At 47.0% G+C, this 12,784-nt stretch overlaps 1 pseudogene; it reads right to left on the bottom strand.

Annotated features, from left to right (window-relative positions):
• Positions 1-1,244: 1,244 nt before the first annotated feature.
• LOC123492246 overlaps positions 1,245-12,784 on the bottom strand; it is a 57,969-nt pseudogene continuing 46,429 nt past the window's right edge.

Below are 12,784 nucleotides of genomic sequence, written 5' to 3'. Positions count from 1 at the left end.
TTTCAGAGAGAGCTCGTAAAGTTCTGTGACCTTTCTGTATGGCAGCTAGAGGTTAAACAGGTGTTTCGCTAACAGGGCTCGCTCACTTCGCCCCCATTATGCAGCTCTGATCCAGCAGCACCTGGGATGGGGGAGGGTGGGTTCTTTAAGCTCATAGCTCAGGATGTGATGGGCATCCCCTGCTCTGTAAACCACTTAACCGTGGAGACCTGGGAGCGGGAGGGAGCCCACAGCCAGAGACAGAGGAGCCTCCAGGTTAGAGTTGTCGTAATTAAAGCTAATATACCCAGCATCCATCCACCCCTAGCCCTCTGACTAGAGCTACATCAAAGACAGCCCTAATGAAGACGGTTCAAAGACAAACCAGAGGTCTCCCTGTCTCTCTTGGACACAATCAGCAGCAGTCAAGCAGTTTAGAAAGTTAAAAAAACATTCTTGAAATGAATGAAGTGCTCCGACTAGGTCGTATAATAGCTGTTTAAGAACCTGTCAAACGAGGTATAATGATGATAATAGGTAAGTGGTTGGTATGTCTAAGCAAACACTTCTCCTGGCTGATTATAATTGAGACAGATGCCTTTACTGATAGCAGGCAGCCGATGCTGTATTCTAGCTCAAAGCCCAGCAGTGGGATTGGCAATAGAAGGCCCCTGTGCGGTAAACTGTAGCATGGCCCCAGAGGGACACACTGAAAAGATAAACCTGGGGGCCAAAACCACTAGACCTCTGACAGGAATCTGTCTAATTATAACTCTACTGCAGAGATAGGAAACTCTGGTCCTGGAGGACTGAAACACCTCAGGTTTTCATTCCCTCCATCTAAATCAGGGACTGGTTTAGACCTGGCACACCAGATGAGTGCAATTAACTACCAGTTAGAAGAGGACTGTATGGGATTCTACTGTCCCAGTGAAGCATGAGTACCATTACCTATACATTAAGCAATAAGAAATGGTCCAATGCAACCAGATAAAGAACAATTGAAATAGATGGATTACAATAAATCTTAATGCATTGCTTTCATAAAAATCATGAATATACTTCCTGTAAAAGCAGTATTGGTATATTCGCAAGGCTAAACTTCTCCGCTGTTTTGGTCCCGCAGCTATCACGTTGCAGCAGACTGAAGCGTGCCTGTGCGCAGATACTCTGTGAGTGCATCGTCTTGCATTGCGCTCATCTGCAATATCTGTGGTTCATCCTGCTTCTTGTGGCAACATCATATCGATGAGTCACAGTTTAAGTTAACTTTTTTTATACAAACAAGATGAGTGTACAATACTATACAAAAACACAATGTTAAGGTCACCTGATCATTTCAAAAATACCTTCTTTTTTTTGCTGGGAAAGAGAAGACATGCAGCTGAGAAAAATATATGTTCACATTGGTCAAGAAAACAGACCTATAGCATATTGTATCTTTCATTAGCTACAAAACGCTGACATTGCATACACACTACAACATACAGCACATATTGAAAATAACACTCATATCTAAATCTACAACCCTGCTCCAGCCCCAGTGCTCTCTCCACTTGCAAGTCTCTGTGTCTATAGTCCGTGGAGGCTGGTGCCGATGATGTCCATGAAAGTGGCTTCTATCCAGAAGCAGAGCTGGACATCTGGGTCGGCCCCACCCAGCTCCTCTGCTTCCCTATGGGGAATGCTCAGCTTGGACTGGCCCCCTCCTGGTACCAACACCTCCCGGGGCTTCTCCTTCAGATACTTCAACCCTGAGGGACAGACGGAGGGGTGGGGCAAATAGCGGGAGGGGACGAAGGGAAGGAGGGAGAGAGAGGGAGAGAGGAGAGATGGTTAGACCATAATGTATTTGATTTGATTTATTAGGATCCCCATTAGCCAATGCCAATGGCACCAGCTAGTCCTACTGGGATCTGACATATAATGAAAAATACATTAAACAAAATACTTTACAATTTATATATGTTAAACTAAGTTGATGGATGCCAAGAGTGTGCAAAGCTGTCATCAAGGAAAAGGGTGGCTATTTGAAGAATCTCAAATATAAAATATATTTTGATTTGTTTAACACTTTTTTGGTTACTACATGATTCCATATGTGTTATTTCATAGTTTTGATGTCTTCACTATTATTCTACAATGTAGAATAGTAAAAATAAAGAAAAACCCTTGAATGAGTAGGTGTTCTAAAACTTTTGACCGGTAGTGTACATGTCAGTACATACACACAACAAGTAGGTCACATGGGGGAGAGGTGTTGTGCCATGAGGTGTTGCTTTATTTGTTTTTTGAAAACAGGTTCGCAGTTCACTTGCGCTATATAAGATGGAAGGGAGTTCCATGCACTCATGGCTCTGTATAATACTGTACGTTTCCTTGAATTTGTTCTGAACCTGGGGACTGTGAAAAGACCCCTGGTGGCATGTCTGGTGGGGTAAGTGTGTGTGTCAGTGCTGTGTGAAAGTTGAGTAATCAAACAACACATTAATGTTTCTTATAAAAACAAGAGCTGACACAGTCAGTATTTCCTCAACTCCAAGATATAATATTTTACATTTATTGAATTCACCTGCTGCCTTGATACACCTTTAGAAATGACTATATATGGTTCAGGTTCGGTGTTTGGGTCAACTCTAATTAAATTCCTGGTAGTTGAATCGGACATAACATTTCTCCATTGAAGTGCACTTTTCTGTTGAACTCCTGAATGGACTGACATTTTGGTGAAATCGACTGGGAATCGACCACGTCTCTGATGTAGTTTCACTAATGAGTAAATCTATGCAAGCATTCCAAAATATCAATCCAGGTCATGGTCTTAGGCTTCTCCAATAATTAGGTCCAACACTACTGAAATCAATAATAGGGGAAAAGACTTGAGTGAAACATGGCAACTAGAATGAGATGCATAGTATATTCTGAGGCACACAAAAACACATTTTTATTTAATCTCCCAGACAAACACTAGTGATGTGCGGGTCAGCTGTTTGTTCACCCGCACGTAATTGCTTATAACCCATTCGCAACCGCCCGACTATATGTGATAATGTGAAAATCTGAGGCCCGCACCCGACCCTAACCCACAAATATAGAAAATGTGCAATTTCTTAACAGTCTCTGTCTCTGCTTATCATTTCCGACATTTTGGTAGGCTGTGTTAGTCGACTTGTCTATAATCAGATACTTCTTCTGTCATTACTTGTTGTCTAGAATACTAAATAAACCCTTGCTCACCAGAATAATAGAATGAATGCTTCAATCTAGTTGAGATCAGTAAAGTTCTGTCATCTCTGCTTCTTTCGTGGAACAAAGGTGTTGGTAGCTCAGTTGGTAGAGCATGGTGCTTGCAACGCCAGGGTTGTGGGTTCGATTTCCACGGGGGGGCAGTATGAAAATGTATGCACTCACTAACTGTAAGTCGCTCTGGATAAGAGCGTCTGCTAAATGACTCAAATGTAACATGTTTAGGGACCGGGGAGAAAGATTTACTGTGCTACATTTTCAAATGCATCTGTTTAACTGGTTTTAAGGAAATTAAAAGCTGTTCAAACTACCCAACATGTTTTTTATATGATTTCAGTTCAGCTTGGATGCATATTTTTTTATGTGATTGAAATACTATCACCACCACCTTTACAGATGGTCCCTAACCGCGCATTCATTCTCTCAAGATGCTGAAATAATGAAATCATATTTCTCCACTCCTGTTCCCGAGACTACATTTACATTTGGTGTATCATTTTACTGCAAGAAAAGCTTAATTCTGCAGGAGTTCATATTATATTAGGCTATGTGATAGGTTATAGACTTACAGTCAGTGTCCAGATTTCAGTTAGGCTACGGTTCCATTTAACCCATCTGAACAGTACATTTCCCTTGATGTGCCATTTTGAAATCCTTGTCCTTGAATTTGTATAGCACTTCACAATCATCACACATAACATATCATCCTCTTTTACCACTTCATCAAATCTTTCCCTTTGATTTATTTTCAACTCTCCATTTGCAGTTTTTCTCTTATTGAATTAAACTTTTTGCCTCAGTGGATGGACGTTAACTTTTTCTGCCCAAAAGCATTTGGCAAAAGCCGTATATTTGGCGAGCATACAGTTAGGCCCTAAAGCTTAGGCTACGCACTAATGCCAGATAAAAAATAATGAAAGAAACACCTCAACGTCTCTTCATCCACACAATAATTCATGACCTAAACCCGTCCTCCCTGCGGATAAAACCACAGGGACTGCAGTTTAAGAGTCAACCCGTGCATCATGAACACACACACACAAACTTACTGGCGATGAGCGGGTCGATATCCATGGCCTTGGTGGCCACATCAGAGGTACAGACCTGTCCCACCTGCACCAGCAGGGCCGCCACGTCATCGTAGAGCGGAGGGAAGGCCTGGCAGAACGGCACCTGGCACCACAGTGGGCATGAAGAAGGAGAAACGCTTGGCACGGGTCAGCACTGAGGGAGAGAGGGGGTGGGGGGTAGTGGTAGAGAAAGACAAAAACACACATATGAACAGGAGGGGAGTGAGTACAAGTTGTGCCTAAACCTAACAGAAAAAAAGGCTTTCATGAGTAATACTGCACTAACAGAGACCCACCAGGAGATGGCAGTAACATAACACAGTACAGAGAGGGAGCCACTGCAAGTAGGACATGTAGTACGGGGAGGGAAAAGAGGGGCAACAACAGGGTAGAGAGATGCGAGAGGTAAAAGGAAAGGGATGGATGGATGGATGGATAGATAGAGGGAGAGAGCTGACCTGTGAGCAGGGTGGCCATGACGCTGAAAGCCAGATGGGCCACGCTGAGGGACTTGGGCAGGGCGTACTGGGAACACAGGTGGCCTAGACGATCCCGCAGGTCAAGAAGCTGGATGTGGAGGTCCTGGGCTGGCGTGGTTACACGCGGTCTGCGGTTGTGAGGCCGGTTGGACGTACTGCCAAATTCTCTAAAACGACATTGGAGGTGGCTTATGGTAGAAAAATGAACATTCAGGAGAAATGCTCACTAATAGGGATGTAAACTAATTTGTGGGCAACATTTTAGAGAAATTAGCTTTTTGCGCATATGGAACATTTATGGGATCTTTCATTCAAGCTCATGAAAAATGAGACCAACACTTTCAGTATAAAACACAGGGCTAATGTAGCTCAGGGATGAGGAGATAGAGGGCCTTCACTGTTTCTTCAGCTGGGGCTGGGCCAGCAGCTCTGGGATGAAGTCCAGGCAGATATGGATTGAGGGAATGCCTGCCACGGTCATAGGTATTAGAGCTTGTGGGTAACCCTGAGAGAGAGAGAGAGAGAGAGAGAGAGAGAGAGAGAGAGAGAGAGAGAGAGAGAGAGAGAGAGAGAGAGAGAGAGAGAGAGAGAGAGAGAGAGGAGACAAAAAGAGAAGGAAATTAAAGGAAAAAAGGTTTGGTTTTCTCCAAGCAGAACTCGGCTAGGTGAAGCGAACGTCTGTGCATTGCACTCCCTTAAAAAGGCCTTCGCCTGAAAAATAAGAAAAAAAGCAATATTACTGGTTGTCCCTCTTGAGACACCGTAGCAACATTAATCCAAGATAAATCAAGAAATCTGTAATGAGGTCTTAGTCGCGCAATTTTACATCTAACTAAACAATTTTTTTGTTTTTTTTTGTTTTTGTTTGGTGCAGTATGTTTGGTGCAGTATTTCTCAAGTGAAAAACCTTGCATGAAAACTAGTCGTCTCTCGTTGAATGATAAACACTTAATTGAAGAATCCCGTCCATAGTTTCCACTCCTACTAGGAGTAGTACTGTTGACCAATCACAGACAAAGGGGCATAGACTTCGGCTACCCAACTTCGACTTGCCTCAAGAAAAAAAAAAATGTGTGCTCTAACAGCCGAAATAAAAAACTGCCGAACACCAAAACGAACAACAACGTCAAAATGTCATCATAATAGATGCGCTAAATGTTTAGACTGGGAAGCATGAGACAGGCATTAGTAGTGCCTTTGACTGAGGTTCTTCTGTATTGTGATGTAAACACACACACACAGCAGCAGCAGCAGCTTGTGTGCGCAGCATGGATCCAGGCAGGCAGGATTACTGCGACAGAGAGGCAGGATTGGGTTGATGAAGTGAAACATATGGCAGCGTCCTACTACTGGGACTGTCTGGGACTGCTGCAGTCATTCAGGCTGCAGGCAACGGATTCCCCTCTCACCACTCAGGCACAGATCACTGACAACAGCACTTCTGTGGCACACTTATGTGTGCCATTTTGTTATGTTGTTTGTTATGACTAAATGCTTCCATGACATGTGATCATAGCTACATGATCATATCAGATCTCGGAGCCTTATCGACAAAAGGGCTAGAATTTGAGTTTAGAATTTGGCAAGAACATCTCTTCTACATAGTAGAAGTGTTTACCTGGAAGTGCACCAGCTTGGCGATGTTGGGGTCAGCAATGAACATCTGGTGCAGCAGACAGCAGATGAGACACTGCAGTGGGGGTCAACGCCCTTATCACCACCAGTGAACACACAGAGGCTGAAGGCCAGAAGAGCTGACCTACCAGTAGCCCTGATCCATTCATTAACTAGGATCACTACACAGAGAGACTGGAGTCCTATCCAGACATTGAATCCATTTGCTTTCAATATCATTAATTTAGGATGTAAAAAAAATGATTGATTGATACACTCGAGAATTGTACTATCCAGTGAGCCAGCTCTTACCATAACCCTAAACTTATAGTGCTGACCTGCGGGGCATGACGGTGTTGAGGGCAATCCTGAGCTTGTTGAGGGTCTGGGGGGATGCATCGGGGGAAAGAGTATTTAGCGGGAGACGAGTGGAATCTTAATAAAGTATATTTAGGGTTGGTTTCCCGGACACAAATCAAACCTAGTCCTTGACTAAAAAGCACTTTCAATGGAGCTTCTCAATTGAGATTTTATCATCCAGAACCAGGCTGTCTCTGGGTTGGGGAAACTGGCCCAGAGTGTTATAGAGTGGCTTGATATAATCTAGTCTCCTTTCCTTCCACTCCACTGATCTGAAACCAGATGACAGCCTGAAGGTGATATAGCATAGGTCAATGGTGAGGCTTGCTTTCATTTGTCCAGTTAATTCACATCAACATGGATGGAGGGAACAGATGGCTTGGGTAGAAAGGAGAGCTAGAGAGAGTATAAGCCTCTCTCCAGTCTCAACTCCTCTCTGTTCATACAGTTAAAAAGGTCAACCTCCCCAACAGGGGCTGTTAATATCACCAGGATATAAAAGCACTGCTTGCATCCCAGCCTCCACTGAGCAGCACAAAGCCTCAGTTCTGCTGCAGTGTAGGAGCCCTCCTCTCTTTCTCTGTATTCCTCTCCTTCCTCTTTCTGTCTACTGTAATCCTCTGGGCCTTCTCCCTCTGTCCCTTCCTCTTTCTGTCTACTGTAATCCTCTGGGCCTTCTCCCTCTGTCCCTTCATCTTTCTGTCTACTGTAATCCTCTGGGCCTTCTCCCTCTGTCCCTTCCTCTTTCTGTCTACTGTAATCCTCTGGGCCTTCTCCCTCTGTCCCTTCATCTTTCTGTCTACTGTAATCCTCTGGGCCTTCTCCCTCTGTCCCTTCCTCTTTCTGTCTACTGTAATCCTCTGGGCCTTCTCCCTCTGTCCCTTCATCTTTCTGTCTACTGTAATCCTCTGGGCCTTCTCCCTCTGTCCCTTCCTCTTTCTGTCTACTGTAATCCTCTGGGCCTTCTCCCTCTGTCCCTTCATCTTTCTGTCTACTGTAATCCTCTGGGCCTTCTCCCTCTGTCCCTTCATCTTTCTGTCTACTGTAATCCTCTGGGCCTTCTCCCTCTGTCCCTTCCTCTTTCTCCCTCTCCTCCTGTTCTAAAAACAGCTACTTGTCTCAGTGGCACATCAGTGAAATTACATAACCACAAAAAAAACCTCCATGTTAAGATTCTCATTTAGAAAAGGTCTCTTTTGAATGTTGAATTAAATCGTGTGTAGATTATTTCCCTCCTAATCAGATGTAGTTTTACAGATTACATTACATTAGGTTAGCGGTGCCTTGGACCTATGCAGGAGTAGTAGGACTGATTCCGTGTGTCACGGTCGTCTATGTCGTCTAAGTATGACCAAGGCGCAGCGTGTCCAAGAAACATGACTTTATTAGAGTAAAGCACGTAATACAAAACAAAAGACGACTCAATGAAGTCCACGGTACACTGACCGAAACGGAACAAAAACCCACAACCCACATGAGAACACAAACAGTTTAAATATGGCTCCCAATCAGAGATAACGAGCCGACAGCTGACACTCGTTACCTCCGATTGGGAGTCACACGACACTACAAATAACTCACCCAAAACACAACCAAACGAATACACCCTATACAACAAAACCCCACAACAAAACCCAACAAAACAAATACACCCTGGCTCAAATACAAAAGTCCCGGAGCCAGAGTGTCACAGTACCCCCCCCTAAAGGTGCGACCTCCGGGCGCACCAGCATACAGTCTAGGGGAGGGTCTGGGTGGGCGTCTGTCCACGGTGGCGGTTCTGGCCCTGGTCGTGGTCCCCACCCCACCTTAGTCACCACCCGCTTCCCTAGCCTCCTCCACATGACCACCCTCCAACCTACCCCACCTGGATTTAGGGGCAGCACCGGGCTAAGAGGCAGCACCAGGATAAGGGGCAGCACCGGGCTAAGGGACAGCATCGGGCTAAGGGACAGCACCGGACTCAATGGCGGATCCTGGCTGGCTGGCTCTGGCGGATCCTGGCTGGACGGCTCTGGCGGATCCTGGCTGGACGGCTCATGGCTGGCTGAAAGATCTGGCTGCTCATGGCTGGCTGACGGATCTGGCTGCTCATGGCTGGCTGACGGATCTGGCTGCTCGTGGCTGGCTGACGGATCTGGCTGCTCGTGGCTGGCTGACGGATCTGGCTGCTCATGGCTGGCCGACGGATCTGGCTGCTCATGGCTGGCTGACGGATCTGGCTGCTCGTGGCTGGCTGACGGATCTGGCTGCTCATGGCTGGCTGACGGATCTGGCTGCTCATGGCTGGCCGACGGATCTGGCTGCTCGCGGCTGGCTGACGGATCTGGCTGCTCATGGCTGGCTGACGGATCTGGCTGCTCATGGCTGGCGGAAGGCTCTGGCTGATCCTGTCTGGCGGAAGGCTCTGGCTGATCCTGTCTGGCGGAAGGCTCTAGCGGCTCCCGGTCTGGCGGACGGCTTTGAAGGCTCATGGCAGACGGGCGGCTTTGCAGGCTCAGTACAGATGGCCAGTTCAAGCGCCTTAGGGCAGACGGGCAGTTCAGGCCCCGTTGGGCAGACGGCAGACTCTGGCCGTCTGAGGCGCACCGTAGGCCTGGTGCGTGGTGCCGGAACTGGAGGTACCGGGCTGAGGACACGCATCTCAGGGCTAGTGCGGGGAGAAGCAACAGGGCATGCTGGACCCTGGGGACGCACATAAGGCCTAGTGCGGAGAGCAGGAACAGGGCATGCTGGACCCTGGGGACGCACATAAGGCCTAGTGCGGAGAGCAGCAACAGGACGCACAGGACTCGGGGAACACACAGGAGGCTTGGTGCGTGGTGTAGGCACTGGTGGTACCGGGCTGGAGACACGCACCATACAGCTAGTGCGTGGAGGAGACACAGGGCTCTGCAGACGTACAGGAAGCCTAGTGCGTGGTGTAGGCACTGGTGGTACTGGACTGGAGCGGGGAGGTGGCGCCGGAACTACCGGACCGTGCAGGCTTACTGGCCCCCTTGAGCACTGAGCCTGCCCAACCTTACCCGGGTTGATGCTCCCCGTCGCCCGACCAGTACGGGGAGGTGGAATAACCCGCACCGGCCTATGTGGGCGAACCGGGGACACCATGCGTAAGGCTGGTGCCATGTAAGCCGGCCCGAGGAGACGCACTGGTGGCCAGATGCGTTGGGCCGGCTTCATGACATCCGGCTCAACGCTCAATCTAGCCCGGCCGATACGTGGAGCTGGAATGTACCGAACCGGGCTATGCCTGCGTACAGGAGACACCATGCGCTCTACTGCGTAACACGGTGTCTGCCCGTACTCTCGCTCTCCACGGTAAGTCCAGGGAGTAGGCGCAGGTCTCCTACCTGACTTCGCCACACTCCCTTTAAGCCCCCCCCCAAGAAATTTTTGGGTAGTACCCACGGGCTTCCAGCCTTGACTCCGTGCTGCCTCCTCATACCGCCTCCTCTCGGCTTTAGCTGCCTCCAGCTCTTCACGAGGGCGGCGATATTCTCCCGGTTGTGCCCAAGGACCCTTTCCATCCAGTATCTTCTCCCATGTCCATGAATCCTTGATAGGCGTCCATAAATCCTGTGTAGGTAGGTCCTGTTGCCGCTTGACACGCTGCTTGGTCCTTTTACGGTGGGTTTTTCTGTCACGGTCGTCTATGTCGTCTAAGTATGACCAAGGCGCAGCGTGTCCAAGAAACATGACTTTATTAGAGTAAAGCACGTAATACAAAACAAAAGACGACTCAATGAAGTCCACGGTACACTGACCGAAACGGAACAAAAACCCACAACCCACATGAGAACACAAACAGTTTAAATATGGCTCCCAATCAGAGATAACGAGCCGACAGCTGACACTCGTTACCTCCGATTGGGAGTCACACGACACTACAAATAACTCACCCAAAACACAACCAAACGAATACACCCTATACAACAAAACCCCACAACAAAACCCAACAAAACAAATACACCCTGGCTCAAATACAAAAGTCCCGGAGCCAGAGTGTCACACCGTGACAGGGAGAAAGTGTTTAGTCAGGGGTTTGCATCTCAAATGGCACACTATGCCCTACATATTGCACTACTACAATAGTACTGCACTATATAGGGAATAGGGTGCCATGTGGGACGCACACATGATGATCAATCAGCGGGCTCCATCTCTCTATTAGAGGCTAATAGCAGCATGATAATTCTCCAGACACTGAAGCCCTTACTGCATGATTACAATACACTGTTCCTAAAGCTGTCTGAATCTCCTCTTCATAACATGACCCTGTGTTTATCCCACTCACTAATACTGACTCTATACCGCCTCTCCTGTGTTGACTCCCAACTACCCTCCCATAGCCCAACTCTGCACAATACACTCTTTACTGAGCTCTTTCTAGGTCTTCTTCACCAACTATCCCCATAAAATCAGATGTAAACTCGTCATTCCCAAAACTGTTTTCTCTCTCCACCCCAACCCTAAACCCCTTTCCCCACTTCCCACTCCCTCACTCTCCCCACCCCACTCCCTCACCCTCTCCAGTCTCACCGTGGTGGAGTTGTGTCTGGGAGTATCTACAGGTGTTAGAGGTGAGCAGCATCCTCCGGAGCAGAGGCAGGGTTCCGGTCAGCTCCTCCTCACACACCCAGTCCTCCACCATACACAGGTGGGGGTAGTTGGTGACCAGCAGACGCAGCAAGGCTGTGGAGGCCTGGGGGGAGAGGAGTTAAAAGACACGTCACATTAAAACAAGCAAAGGAAAAAGAGCGCTGACCCTGAAGGTTAATACGCTGAAACAAGTTGGTTTGAATATTGTCCTCCAAAATAATACATAGTGTTACAAATTGGCAGGTAAGAATGGCTTGCATTAGGTTGATAGTAGCCTACACTAAACACTGGCTACCTGGCAAATGGGTGCGCACCTGAACTTCATGGAGCCCCTAAAGAGAAAGTGTAGCAGGTTAATCAGTACGCTGACTAGCTGCTTTCATAACATTAACAAAAATCAGGTAAAACAATATAATCAATTGGACTTTACAGTTAAAGTTACAAATTATACAGTTTTGACACTGATCTGGGTGCAAAGTCTTTCATTTGAACCAGTATCTGGGCAAAGGAGGCGATGAATATGACGAGATCCCCTCTCTGCCCAGAAAGCTACCATTCAAGCTGCATGCAACTATTGTCATTTACTGCCGTTAAACCCGGTATGTACTTCCAAAAAAGGTGCCTCTTCGGTCAAAACCAATACATTTACATTTTTTCGGTTGCTTTTATTTTTATTTTGTTTATTTTTGTACCTTTCTTGGAAGTACATACCGGGCGTAACGGCAGTAAATTATGATAGTTGCAGGCAGGGCAGGCATATTTGGTGAGTAACTACTGTGAGGGAAAAAAGTATTTGATCCCCTGCTGATTTTGTACGTTTGCCCACTGACAAAGAAATTATCAGTCTATGTCAGTGGGCAAACGTACAAAATCAGCAGGGGATCAAATACTTTTTTCCCTCACTGTAATGTATTTTTACATTATAACACTTGCAGAGCTAGTGAATGGTCGCTTTCTGGGCAGAAAGGAGATCTCGTCATATTCATTGTCTCATTCATCGCCTTCGCCCAGATACTGGTTCAGCTTTAAATATGACAGATTAACAATATGTACATTCAAAGACACGCCAACCCCTTCTTACTGTAATAAGTATTTAGGGATACCCTGTACATTTGATGTACTTACCCCCCAGCTCCTGTTGTAGGCCCTGGGCCTGGGTGATTAGGTATTTGATGGGGATCTGGTCCATGAGTGTTGCAGAGTACGACTTGGGCTTCCTCTGAATCAGAGCTGAGGTGAGAGGAAGTTAGAGGAGAGGTTAATTTGGCCCTGTTGTCTATTTAAAACACCCAGTGTGAGTGCTTCCAGAGTGGGGTGATTCTTCACTGACATGGCATCATTAACACACCGCCAATGGGAATCATTATCTGCTTGGAAGGTGCCTCGGCACTTAGATCAACCACAATTAAGAGGAGAGCAGAGCACATGCATAAA

Source organism: Coregonus clupeaformis, chromosome 13 (assembly GCF_020615455.1).
Source record: "Coregonus clupeaformis isolate EN_2021a chromosome 13, ASM2061545v1, whole genome shotgun sequence".
In the NCBI taxonomy this organism is placed as follows: domain Eukaryota; kingdom Metazoa; phylum Chordata; class Actinopteri; order Salmoniformes; family Salmonidae; genus Coregonus; species Coregonus clupeaformis.
Note: the sequence above shows the minus strand (reverse complement) of the source record. Positions and strands in the feature narration are given on the sequence as shown.